Source organism: Accipiter gentilis, chromosome 6 (genome assembly GCF_929443795.1).
Source record: "Accipiter gentilis chromosome 6, bAccGen1.1, whole genome shotgun sequence".
Lineage (NCBI taxonomy): Eukaryota > Metazoa > Chordata > Aves > Accipitriformes > Accipitridae > Astur > Astur gentilis.
Window position 1 is genome coordinate 18835195 of NC_064885.1, and position 12734 is coordinate 18847928.

Genomic DNA, 12734 nt, shown 5'->3' on the forward strand with positions numbered 1-12734 from the left:
TGAAGCAGACCCCTCAAACATATCAGGTGAGCTTTTAATATCACAATATTTTAACCCTCTCTTGGGTTAGGGTCTCTTTGTTTATCATCATGACTGTTGACCTTAGGGAATTCATCTTATCAGGCTTTTCTCTGATGGTGAGAAGCTTCATATTTTCTTTATCTGTTTAAGTGAAAGCTGAGATTCAGCAGTGATCACTTGATTCCAGTTGCTCAAGCTTTAAACAAAGCATTAATAGTTGCGAAAGTTGAAGTAAGATTGTATTGGCTGTGAGTGCTGGGAACGGAAACCCTGCAGTAACTAGGTCGGTTGATAGCTGTGGTATTGTCAGCATGCTACCCATGAACTGCACTGCAGAAGGAACCTTAGTAGCTCAAGCAAGTGTTGACTAGTAGTAGCAGTGATCACTATCTGCAGTGTGTCTCCTTCTGTGCCATTGCCAACCCATAAGATGTATTTTTAACCCTTAAAATTATTTTCTTTTTCTGCCAAGCACCTCCCTTCCTTTCTTCTTTTGTCAGTCTGTTTTAATAGGGCTGACTAATATTTACAGAATCCCTTGCTTAGGGATTAATCTGCAAATGTAGTAGCTAGTTTCATTATTTGGACAAGCACCAGGGCAGCGCTAAGGTGAATGTTGTGTCTTTGCAAGTATAAGGGAACAAATCCAACATCAGGGAGCTGCTTGCCTGAGCTGCTCCATCACCCAAGACTGCAGCAGCAACATGTAATTTAATCCTGGGGCAAATCCAGCTTGCTACTTTATGGTAGCAGCTTCCAAATACGTTCTCTTTTTTTGCCTTTAGAAACTTGTACTGGCTATACTCTTATTGTTTTCATTAAAGAATTGCCTGCTAGCTAAATGAACCACTTAATCTGGTAAGATCTGAAGGCTTGTCTGTTCATGATGTGTTTGTTGTCTTTAGCTTACACATACTGAATTGACCTATGTCGATTCTGTACCAGCTTGAGATAACTGGCTGGAATGACTGGCTAAGTAATGTATATCCACCACTTCTGTCACATAGTAAGCTTATAGAGCTATGTAACATCACAGACTACTGCTGGTACGTATGTATCTCTGTTTTGTACATGTTTGGCGAGTTAAGTTCAGAGACTGCTTTGCATCCTGCCCTGACCTCCTTACCTCTGCATCCTCTGTTACCCATTGATCATGCTCCCTGCTTAAATGTTGATCTGTAGCCAACACCAGACCATTTTCAACTGGCTGTTCTTGAAACCAGCATCTCATCACTTTGGCATTTCAGTACTGTAAAGCTTGACCATGCCATGTGAATCTGCCCAGACTGGCCAGGGATCCTGGTTCCCATCTTGGAGAGTGAAAGATTCAGGCAGGGGAAAAGACATGGACATGGGGCCATGATTTAGAGGAGTGCCAGAAGAAGTCACACCTGGGACACCCACCAACAATGGATCAAGAGCAAGGAGCTGAGGCATTCTTAAAACAAAGGCAGAAACATAGAAACCTATTTCTGGCAGTTCTTATTACTTGTTTTGCTTCCCACAGTCCTCGTACTTTAGCTAACAGAGCCCTTATGAACCTAGTAAGTCTAAGAAGGACCAGCAAAGAAACACAGGAGCATGTGGCTGCAGTTGTACTCCCTTTTCTGAACCAGCACCACCTTCCATTTCAAAACCTACTCCTTCAGCCTTCTCATATCCCTCCCTCTGGGCAGCTGCAGTTGTTCAAAGTCAGCAATCAACCATGATTTTGTGAGGTTGGCCTGTCTCATCCCCTCACTCTTGAAAAGCACCTCCTGTTTTGAGAGTATCGTAGTGTTACTCTACTTGTGCTGCATTTATTATCTTGCTGACTTTTGCTCTCAGACTTTTTTTTGCTTGTATTTTAAGTCACTGGGATGTTTCTAGAATAACTGCTGCTTCCACGTATTGTTTTCTCAGGGGTAGTGGGATAGTCAGGCATTGTGCTAACAATCCAGATGAGTGACTCCAAACTGCGCTTTCACCTTGTATAAAAGAGAGGTCCCAGCTGACCAAACTGTAAATGCCAGATTATTTGGGTTCAGTATTCGAAGTCTGGTTGTTATCCTAATCATATTACTCCCATGTGTGTTATTGGCTATAGAGGTCAGTAAGCCTTAAACCTGACGTGTGGATGGGGCAGTTGAGCTTGAGAAATCTTTGATCCCCTGCTTATAGGCTTTTGAGGGAGTGGTGGAGGAAGACTGCTGTTTAAATAAGTGTTTATTCTATTTGAAAAAGCTGACTTGCAGTCTGGGGGTGCAGTATGGTCACTCCCAAAGCTGCAGGCAGAACAAGCTGAGACATCACTTAGTGCTATATTTTAAGACTTTATAGCCCAAGATCAGATGCACCCAAATGAAATGGGAAGGACTGAAGCCTAGGGATAGGGCTGGAGGTAAGACTCATAAGAAATGCAATAGGTGCAGGCCATGGTAGTTGATGAGTCTTTTCCTTCTTTTACTTCTCCCTGGAAGAAGGATGTTCTTTCCTCAACACCTTAGACTGCTACAGGTTTTTCACGAGAACAAACAAATGATTCCCCTTTTCCCCCCTCAGGATAATCAGTTTTTGAAACAAAATAGCAGCAGTTGTTTCCATTCTCTGTTGTACACAAACAAGGAAAGAAATGTGATTCTTAAAGTTAGTTTCTACTAGGAGAGAAGTGCCCCCTTTTCTTTTAACTTAGTCCTGAATTGCACTCTGAAAGATTTTGCCAGTGTTACTCACAAAGAGGTTTTGTCATCAGCATCAGACTCCCTCCTGCTTCAGTTTATGTAAGTAACAAGATGCTTGGGTCACTTGTCTAGTGCTGGCTGCTGTGCCACCCATTTGAATTTAAAAGCATCTTCTCTGTATTATATAGTTAATGGCTGTTTATGCACAAATAATTCTTCCTCTACGTAAATTATGCCTTTGATCTCCATAAGTGGACACAAGGAACTAGGCCCATGCCAGAAGTAGTAGAGGCCTGTTGTCCTCAGTGATATTTTGATCTTATATTCTTTGTGCACCTCTATCTGCTGCTGCAGCCAGGCTCTGGCTCCAGCATGCCAAGGTAAGAAACGCAGCCTTGGTACAAAGTAACAGCACTATAGTTCAGGCACTTGTTTCACAGCTTGATAAAACATGACCACCAAAGTAGCTCTTGAAATGAAGGAGAGCTGTTCTGCTTGGCAAGAGCTGGGAAATGGAGGAAACTGCCATTTCTAGTGAATTATGTGGAGGTCTGTGTTTTAGTGCATGCTTGATGTTAATTAATGGTAGGGACATTGGTTGGACTGAAACTTCAGTTCTTGAGTCTATTCATAGAACATGCTAAGTGGCTCTGTGAGATGCTGAGAGTGGGAAATAAACGTAGTCTCAGATCTTATTGAAGTCTAAAGCAATGCTGACTTCTATTTTTCATTAAGGCTTGTCGATCTCAGCCAGTTCTGTGCACACATACCTAACTGATGAGTTCACACTCCAAGTGACGCTCCACAGCTGCGACCAAATTTTGTTTTGGTTTTTGGACTGCCTGAAGCTTTGAAATGCTGGCCCCAGAACCAGTGCGGTCCTTATGTTCCTCATGATGGGCTTTTGCTAGTTTGCAACACAGATTTCCTTCTCAGGTTGTAAAGACTCTCAGCCTATTACTTGGGAAGACCAGAAGAGGAAAAGCCAGTTCAATGATCTGTGTGCTCTGCATCCACACCACTTGCTAACTAGCCTCAGGCTCCTTTGTTTCCTTCTCTGCAGGACTAAGTCTATCAGACTAGAAACCTGCATGGACCCAGAGCAAAAGAAAATGTTCAAGTGAAGCCCAATCTAAACAGGCTGAAGCCAAATCAGATTTTTTTTTTCCACAGACGGTAACAGGGGAAGGGAGCAGGACACTTTACGAAAGGGAGTTGACATTTTCTGTGGTGCACACAGCAGCTCACAGAATCAGCCATTTCTTTTGACCACCATATGAGATAGTTCCTGCTGCGGGCTGACGTGGTGTCATTTACTAGCTTGTCTAATTATCAAAAAAATAAGGATGCTGTTGGTAAATATTGCTATACTTGGAACGTGAGTTTTTCACTGGAAACCCAAAATTTATGTAATTAATTCTTGTGTCTCCTTTTCTGACATAATGAAGGGCAGAATCAGTCAGCTTCCTGGCAGCCGACTGCTGAAAGCTCAGCCTTGCTTGGTCTAGGGGAAAGAAGCAAACTGGAAAGAAGCAGAAATTTACATGTTTTCAACAACTAAATACATAACTTTTGGTCAAAGTGCAATTTGACTTAATACACCTCCACACACATGCTCTCCTGTACAAAGCCAGTACATACATCTGTCTGATTTCTGGTTTATTTTTTTCCTGCACAGCTATTTTGTTTAGCTCACAGCTAATCTTTAAAGTTTCAGTTTGATGGCGAGAAGAATGGCGAATGTCTGATGAACCTGAACGTTAGTTTAAAAAAATTGATCATAGTGCTCAGCTAGTTCCACGTCATTGTCACAGCAGCTGAAGTTTCAGCAAGTTTAAAAATAGTTAAAAAATGGAGGTTTTGCAATTTTTCAGCAGGGTGTCTTAATTGTCTCTTTTGCAAGAAATCTAAACTTGTGTGAAACTGGTCCTTAGGCAGCATTGTTAGACAGCTTTCATGACAATTCGGCATCAGTTACATAGGAACGGTCTTTAATCTTAACTCTGTATGGTGTGAGCTGGGGAACTCGGGAATGTGAATGAGCCCTACTTCACAGCTTCCAGCTACCTGCAGCCTCTGGAGGAATTAAGTTGACAGATAGTTAGCCAAGTAGCTGAGCAGGTGGAAAAATATTAAACCAAGCAGGGATTATGCTGTGGAAATGTACATTTTGCTAATTATTAACAGTAGTAAAAATCGTTATTGAGTTTTACGTAACTGAATTATGAATGACCTAAAGTTAGAAACAGTGTAGGTGAGTTGTTAATATCCTTATGCAAATAAGGTATTGTGTGAAGTGCAATGACTTAAAATATAAGAAGAGGAAGTGCTGAAAAAGTTGTAATATTTCCTGACAAGGAAGGGAAATTATCTGAGTATGCTTTAATTGCCTCTGTACCAAATTTGAAGGTGTTACACTGTTAGGAGCCTGTGCCTTTCCTAGTTTGTTTTTTAACCTGATCAGAGTCATCTTAGCTTAACACAGCTGTACCTTTCTGTCTATGAACACAGCAGATTCCTAACCAGAAAAGCACATTACAATGTTCTAGATCAAGCCCTCCCTCTCCTGTGGGATGTAGGCCAGGCAGTCCCCCATGCTTTAAGAATACGTGTCCCAGGCTCTGCTCTCCCCAGGCTCCTGGGGAGCGAGGGCTCCAGCCCACTCTCCAGGCTGGTCCTCCCGCAGCCTCTGGCAGTGCAGGGGCTCCTGCTGACCACCCTGCGGGTGGGTGCCCGACTGTGGCCAAAAGCTCCTCAGCCAGACTCACCAGGGCTTACGTATGCTTTAGCTTCACTTGCCAGAAGGCAACCCAGAGAGCCTCAGGAGCCGGCACTGGCCTTGCCATGCTGCTGGCAAGCTGTGCTTTCTTTACCTAGGGCAGGAGCACGTGGGGGAAGCTCCGAGAGCACAGGGCAAGATGTGCTTACACAGCTTGTGGGCTCTGGTTCGCTCGCAGCACTGACATACCCTGGGAGTCCAAAGTGCTGCCGCTGCAGACCTTGGTGGCTGGAAGGAGTGACCAGGGAGGTGCTGCGAACGGTCCTCCGCAGCTGTCAGGTCCGGGGCTGTGCAATCAGGGGAGCTGTCTGGAATGTAGGGCATTGGGACAGCTGCAGCAGGCCAGGCGAGGAGCTCAGGAACGCCGCAATGCTTTGGATTTGGAAACCATGACGGATACTTGTGCTTGCTGGTATCAGGGCCAGGAGGTGGAGCCCAGCTTGCTGGCCGCGTTAAGTGTTACTGGGCATCGGGGAGGGAGCCGAGGTGCATCTGACTTCGTGTGAAATTTTGGAGGTGTGACACTGGAGAAAGAGGGGACCAATGTCATCTTAGACTTGAGAAAGCAGGTAACTTTTAAAAGTTTGTCACTTCTGATTTTAGGTTCTTAACTTTAGAAATGCTACTTTAATTTTTCTGCCAGTCAATATTGATTTAAAACAATTTAATTTTCCCATTAAAAAGAGAGTGGAGAATTTTCATATTCCAGTGCAATTTCCATGATATCTGCCCCAGGGAAAGAACAGAAGAGCTTCAGAAGTTCATGCTCTTGTTAATGTGCTTCTGTGTTAGAAAAAAGATGGGCATTATATAGGTTTATTTCATTTTAGGAAAAAAAAATGCAAGTAACATACATATAACAAGCATCTAAAGAAATGAGGCATGTATTCGCCTTTTTATTGCTTCCTGCCTACAGCAATAACCTGTTCCTCATTTCAGTCCTCCTCCCCTTTTGTAATTACAACATATTGTCTCCTACATATTAAAATGTTAATATAAAAGGCTAAGAAAGCCTATCATACCATATGTAATATTTTACATCTTCCATTTTTTTCTTCAAGGTTCAGTCCTATATTGGTGTATGCCAGAAAAGTCTAGTAGCTGGCCGTGACATGACAAAACAATCTGTTTGTTATCAGAAGCTCACCAACTAACCAATCTTATTTCTACAGTCATTTCTGTCTAATGATACTGCTTATGAATGGATGGGTAGGGAAGGCTTGGGATCAAAGAGTAAACTGCAGGTTTCACAATGTTTTCTTGGCAAAATGGCATCTTGATTTAGCTACTGGACTGGAATCTGCAAAACTTCATTAAGTGTGTTTTTCCTGGGATTTCTTTGGCTACCATTTTATTTCCGGTCTTCGTATGACAAATCTTTGTCCATGACCGTCGAGCTGAGGTTGCTTTAGTCTGGCTTAGCATTTTAATAGAGCTGAGAGCATTCCTTAGGCAAGCATGCAACTCTCTTCCATAGGAGTATTTCAGGTCCAGAACAGTCCCATTTTAGACCTCAGAGCAGGTGCTCAAAAGCTAGTTTTGAAGGGGGTGAGTGGGCTGTTGATGTGGCCTGGGATTCTGAGTGCCATTCCAAAGCAGCTGTATTGGCACAGCAGCTGTTTCCACATCCCTCCCCACTCGTCCACTCCAAAGGCAGCCACTGCTTTCAGACAATGCAGCAGCAGCATTCAGGCTGGGAATGCCAGGCTGGTGAGTCCCACCAGTGATTTCTGGATACTAGGGGGCTTTTTTCTGTGCTGCCCTCCTGGGTGCAGGAAGCCTGGGACTTGAGGACAAACTTGCCAGTTGTCTTTCTGGCATCCCATGATTCCTCCATCCTTTGAGAGCCAAGTCTTGTCAGTCAGCTTGGAGACAGATTGCTCTGCACCACAGTGCCAATAACAGAGAAGCAGCTGCATGTGTCTTAGAAAGCAGGTGCTGTGCCATTTGGCATATCTGGCTGCAAGCTGAGGAGGAAGAAATCATGAAGCTCCTGGTAAACTAACTCCTCCTGAGTTAACTTCACCTGATGAAACTTTGTTGATGACCAAAGTGAAGGGGTGGCCAAAATTAGAAGATGACAATCATCTAGAGATTTGCCCCAGCATCACCCCTAAGGCACAGCAGCAGCAGACCAGTGTGAGCACCTCCTCGGCATGCAGGATAGCTGGTCCTGCAGCTGGAAGATTGCTGTTCCACATTCACTAGTAGGGGTAGCAAGGGTACTAGTCCAAGCTAACCAATTTGTAAGCTTAGGATCTATTCCTCAACCTGTTGCCGGAGGAGTGTGTACTGCACCAGAAGTAGCTGATGGCATGGATCTGCAAGCGTGGAGATCACTGGTAGTTCTGCAAGTCTGAGATTCCCAAATCTGGGGTAGTGGCATGCACATACCAGTTCAAAATGATATTTCAAACCTGTCTCATTTTCTGCTTCACTGGCAGATGAAGCTTTTCACAGTCACTTGGGTTGGAGAAAGGATTTATTTAACTTGTGAAACGCCTGAAGGTCTCGGAGTTGAAGAGGTGCAATGCTCCTGCCTATTAATTGGTCCTAGCATTGGCAAATGGTTTGAGGAAAGAGCTATTAAGTGTGGCTGAAGGGCAGAGCTGGAGTTCTGCAGTAGGGTTCTCTGCAGCGGCGTGGCTAAAAGGGAAGGCCTGTGGTGTAGGTAGGGATGTGTGAGAAAATACTTAATGCGAACAATTGTGGGGCTGTGGTTAGGCTTGAGGTTACGGAGTTGGGTGGGAACATTGTGATAACGCCACATCAGCTCAGGGAACTTTTTGCAGGTACCTACCTTACTTTTGCTAGATTAGTGGTTGCATGTGTCGTCTGTCTGCCATTCTGCAACAACAACTCCCTTCAAGTCTTCGCCTATGTGGCCAACGAGAGCTCAAACAACTTTCATTTCTTTCCTTCTTATTTCTGCCTGAAGAGAAGAACCAGACAAACACCAGCAGACTCTGTCTCTATCTCCCTTAGTTAGGCACTGGTTTTGTGATGTCTTGATACTGCAAGTGCTGTAAAGAAAGAAATAGTTCAGTGTTTATAGCAGCAGTGATGCAACATTCATTCTTCTGAGCTCTGCAATTCTCCTCCCATAGTTGTCTCCCAGGCTTGGGAGATGAGAGATACTGGGCGGAAAAATTAGACACACACATTCTGCACAGGAGCATTATTGGCACAGGCCTTGTTTTGAGGCGCTTACAGCAGTGAATGGCTACTGGGAGGAGTGGGAAGAGAGGGGATTTGCATGGGCTAGGAACATGGGCTGGCCAAGTGAGGACCGGAGTGTACAGGGGGATATGCAATACTAATTGCAGGGCCGAATCAGTAAACATGTTATTGATGTTTTGCCAGGTGGTTTTTGTGCGTAAGTCAAGTACACACTCTCTGTAATCCCCATGTCTCCCTGGCTGAGCAGGAGTGAGCACTGAGCATGCAGGCGGCGGGATGGCACCCAGCCCCGGCACAGGGCGTGCGGGGACAAGCATGGCGTTTGGCTGTAGAGGATGCCCCATTTCATGCCCTGTGACAGGGCCTGCACTCATCCTGCCACCTCACCACTGCAGGCGTATACCCAGGGAAGCATTGCTGGCCTGAGTAAAAGTTTAGGACATGCACCTGTGGGGCCAGAGGAAAGGGGGACCTACAGAATCAGCCAGGAGGCAGTGAAAATGGAAAAGATGACTAAGAGGTGTCTGGGGAGAGGGAATACTCATTTGCCAGGGCCCTTCGCTATTCAAGTGCCAGCACAGCAATCTGTGTTGCAGATGACATTTCCTGGTGCAGTTGCCATTTCAAACAGGTGATGGGAAGAGGAGAGGCTGAAAGGGACTGGTCCTGGAAAAGTGCCTTCCACCCTAAGTGCTTGTACCTGCTGATTATCACAGCAGACCAGCTCAAGTCAATGTGACCCACAGGGCTTTTGGCAGGATGATGGTGAAAGTCTGTTCAAAGTCAAGGGAAGAATTTTAGCAAGTTTTGGTGTTTTCTCTGTATTTCTTATCATGTGAAGAGACTTTGCTGTACTTTCATCCTCATCTAAATCCAGCCTCTTCTTTTTAATGCTATTTCCATACACCTCTTCCTTTTCACTTACTGCACCTTAGCACTTTTTCCTGGCGTACTCAAAAAGCAATTCCTCCATAGTTACTGAAGTCACTCTTCGGCTCTTCCTCACAAAATTCTACTAATGTCACCTTTCCTTTTGCTCAGTACTGACTATTGTTTGTAATTCTGCTCAATGGCTTCTGTCATTACGTTTTGTGCCTACTTACGTCAGGATATGCAGTGATGTTGTCACTCAACACCACCTCTTTCTCTTTGAAGCCTTTGGTCCACTAAAACTTTTTCTAGCAATGTCAAAATCTGTTTTCCTTCTTTGTGCTGAGAAGGATTTGTTTCATCTCTGCTCCATTCGTTGCACAGCTCTTCATAACGTTCCTTATGTTGCTTATTCATTGTCAGACATTAGCCTGCACTTGCCCTCGTCTTAACTCAAATGTCTAAACTCTTTTATCCCGTGAAACAATCCCCATGTTGCATTTAGCGTTATTAACATTGTTCACTGTTGCTCTCTTCTCTCCAATCAGCGATCAAGGTAAGGGATGTGAGACTATCCTCTCCCTTTGTACTCTTCTTCAGCTTCCTGCTCTCGGTTGCTGCGGCTCACCTTCACCTCTTCCTTCAATCAGATCCGAGCCCTTCCCCAGACTGGTTAGGTTGGGTGTCCATTAGCAGTAAATAGCTACTAAAAGAAGTTGTGGACTTTCTTTGGGTTTGTTTTCTGTGTGTATGAACTACTTGAAAACCATCTGGGTTCTGCTTAGTTTTAGAAAAATACGGGAAGAAGTTACAACGCTCCCCACAGCAGAGGAAAATTCTCAGGAACATACTGGCACACGACTTCCCAAAATAGTTAATATCTTTATTTGGAGGAATGCACTGACCCGTTTAGGTGGCACACTGCATCGTTCAAATGTGTCTGAAAGGTGCCTGCCGGTGGTGGTATTCAAATTCAACACCACCAGAAAAACACATGAACATTGGTGGATGCATGCCAAAATTTTCACGCAGGCTTCTAATTTTAGTTTTTAACCTTTCCAGTGCCCTGAAGACGCCTTCAAATCTCCAAAATCACTGACCTCTTCAGAAAATATTGGCCTAAATGCTTTACAAGTACTGTACATTGTTAAGAAAGTATTAACGAAGCTTTATAGAAATGAGTAACCTTTAATAATTGGCTTCATCTTCTCAGGCAGCATGCAACTGCTTATTTTGAGAGAAGTGTTCAGTGCAGCTTGAGAAAGAACAGCCAATCCCCCTGCTAGCAGAGGAATGAAGACCAATAGGATGTAGTAGCAACTCAAGTATCCTTAATTTCAGACATCCTCGGTGACGTTGGCTTTCAGAACTGGAAGTGCCTGGATGTGACTGCATGCATACATGTGCACATTATGAAACAATTGATTGCTCAATGAGTATTTTTAATTACTATTTTCTTTTTAAATGCTCCATTTAGCCTCTTCACACAAGGTATTTTTGCCACGTGCAGTTTTTATTGGAGTAAACATACTCCCTTCAGATAGTTCCTTCAAGCCAATTCAGAGATATCTTGACCCTCTTTTTAATTTTTTTCCGTCCCATGACTCATTCCTTTAATCCCGCTTATGTTTTCTGAAGTGAACTCTACATAGTCATATTGACCTCAAGAGTTACAGACCCAAAGGACTGGGGCAGATGAGAGATTATATCAGATAAGAGAACTATTTTAAGCAAAATATTTTTCTTAGGTCATATATTTTTTAGACTTAATGTCTTTGTAACAAGTAAGACTTCAGACTTATTAATATTTTTTATATTCAGTGGGTGAAATAAGTTATTGCAATGCAACTGGACTATACAAGGTGAACTGTCTGCTGATTTTCTCTTTGCTGTTTCTGTTGTTTGAGGTCCTTCTTGCTTTTCCAGCCAGAGGATGAAAAATTGACTGCACGGTCTCACTTCTAATTAAATCCGTTAAGCAGTTCCAAGTTTTAGCTCGGCAGGAAAATGGTTGAAGATTTCAATTGTTTAAGGTCTTCATGAAAACAATTTAGATACCGGAATCAATTGACATTTTCAGTCTATTTTCAGCAACTTAGCCTTTTAATTAGGAATTCTACCTGTTTTGCAAAGCTGCAATTTACCTGACCCCGGGGAAAAGCAGAGCTTGTTTAGCCTATGAAAATCTGAGACTGGTTTGCTCCAGAGAGGATCAATCCTGGAGTCCTGAGCACATGATGGTCTTCTAATAGTTACAGTGAAGGACCACAGTCAGCTACTGCAAAGAGCACAAGGCTGCATATGCTTCCTGGGGAGGGCCTAAGCAGGCAAAAGAAGGAATATCCTGAGGTCAGATGATTGTGTAGGTTCACTAAAAGGTAAAGATATATTACGCCTGGGATTGATAGCTAACATTTAGGAGAGCAAAGTAGGTGGCTGCTAATAGAAGAATTGGTATTTCTTCCTTTCCCTCGGCAGTAAGGGGCAGGAGGGAGAGGTCATCCTTCTAGGAAGGAGAATGCAGGCAGTTACCTGCCTACATCAGCTCCACAACGTTGCATAAGGCCTAATTTAGTACCTGGTAATGAACTTAATTTAGGCATGCATGTCCCTGCCCTTGCCTCACTACTCTGTGTTATGGACTTGCAAGTTTGCTTATGCTGAAGGGCAAAGCAAAAAGAAATTTCCATACTCGCAGGCATGTTCCATCAGCCTGTGTTGGAGCACGGGCCGGTGTCCAAATAGTTTGGATATGAAGTGAATTTGGGCTCCAGGACAGGCTCAGACCTGCTCTTGAAATTGCACGGCAATGACACCAGGGTCCTGCTTTTATATTTGCAGTTGACTGGCTGCCACCGCTGCGACCTCCAGCTGCCACAGCAGCGCTTTTTGCATCCCAGCTTAAAAGTAACCTTGCCTTTCTCTGGTTAGCAGGGAAAGGGGCACCCTGTTTTGTGCTACTGTTGAACAGGAACTGGCAAAAAAGCCTTGTTGGTTGGAAATTCAGCATTAATTGGGTGAAGCTGTAGCTCACGTAAACAAAGATCCTCTTTTGATTGATTTTTTTTGTGTGTAATAGTTTCTAATTTGGTCACGTAGACTGAAAAACTACAGAGACCTGGTGTTTCCTTTACTCTGGGAGGTGGCTCCCGTTGAGGGTTTTTGGTTGGGTTCCCCAGAGCTGGCACGAAGGAGCATCACCGTGAAAGGTGCCATCCCCGTGC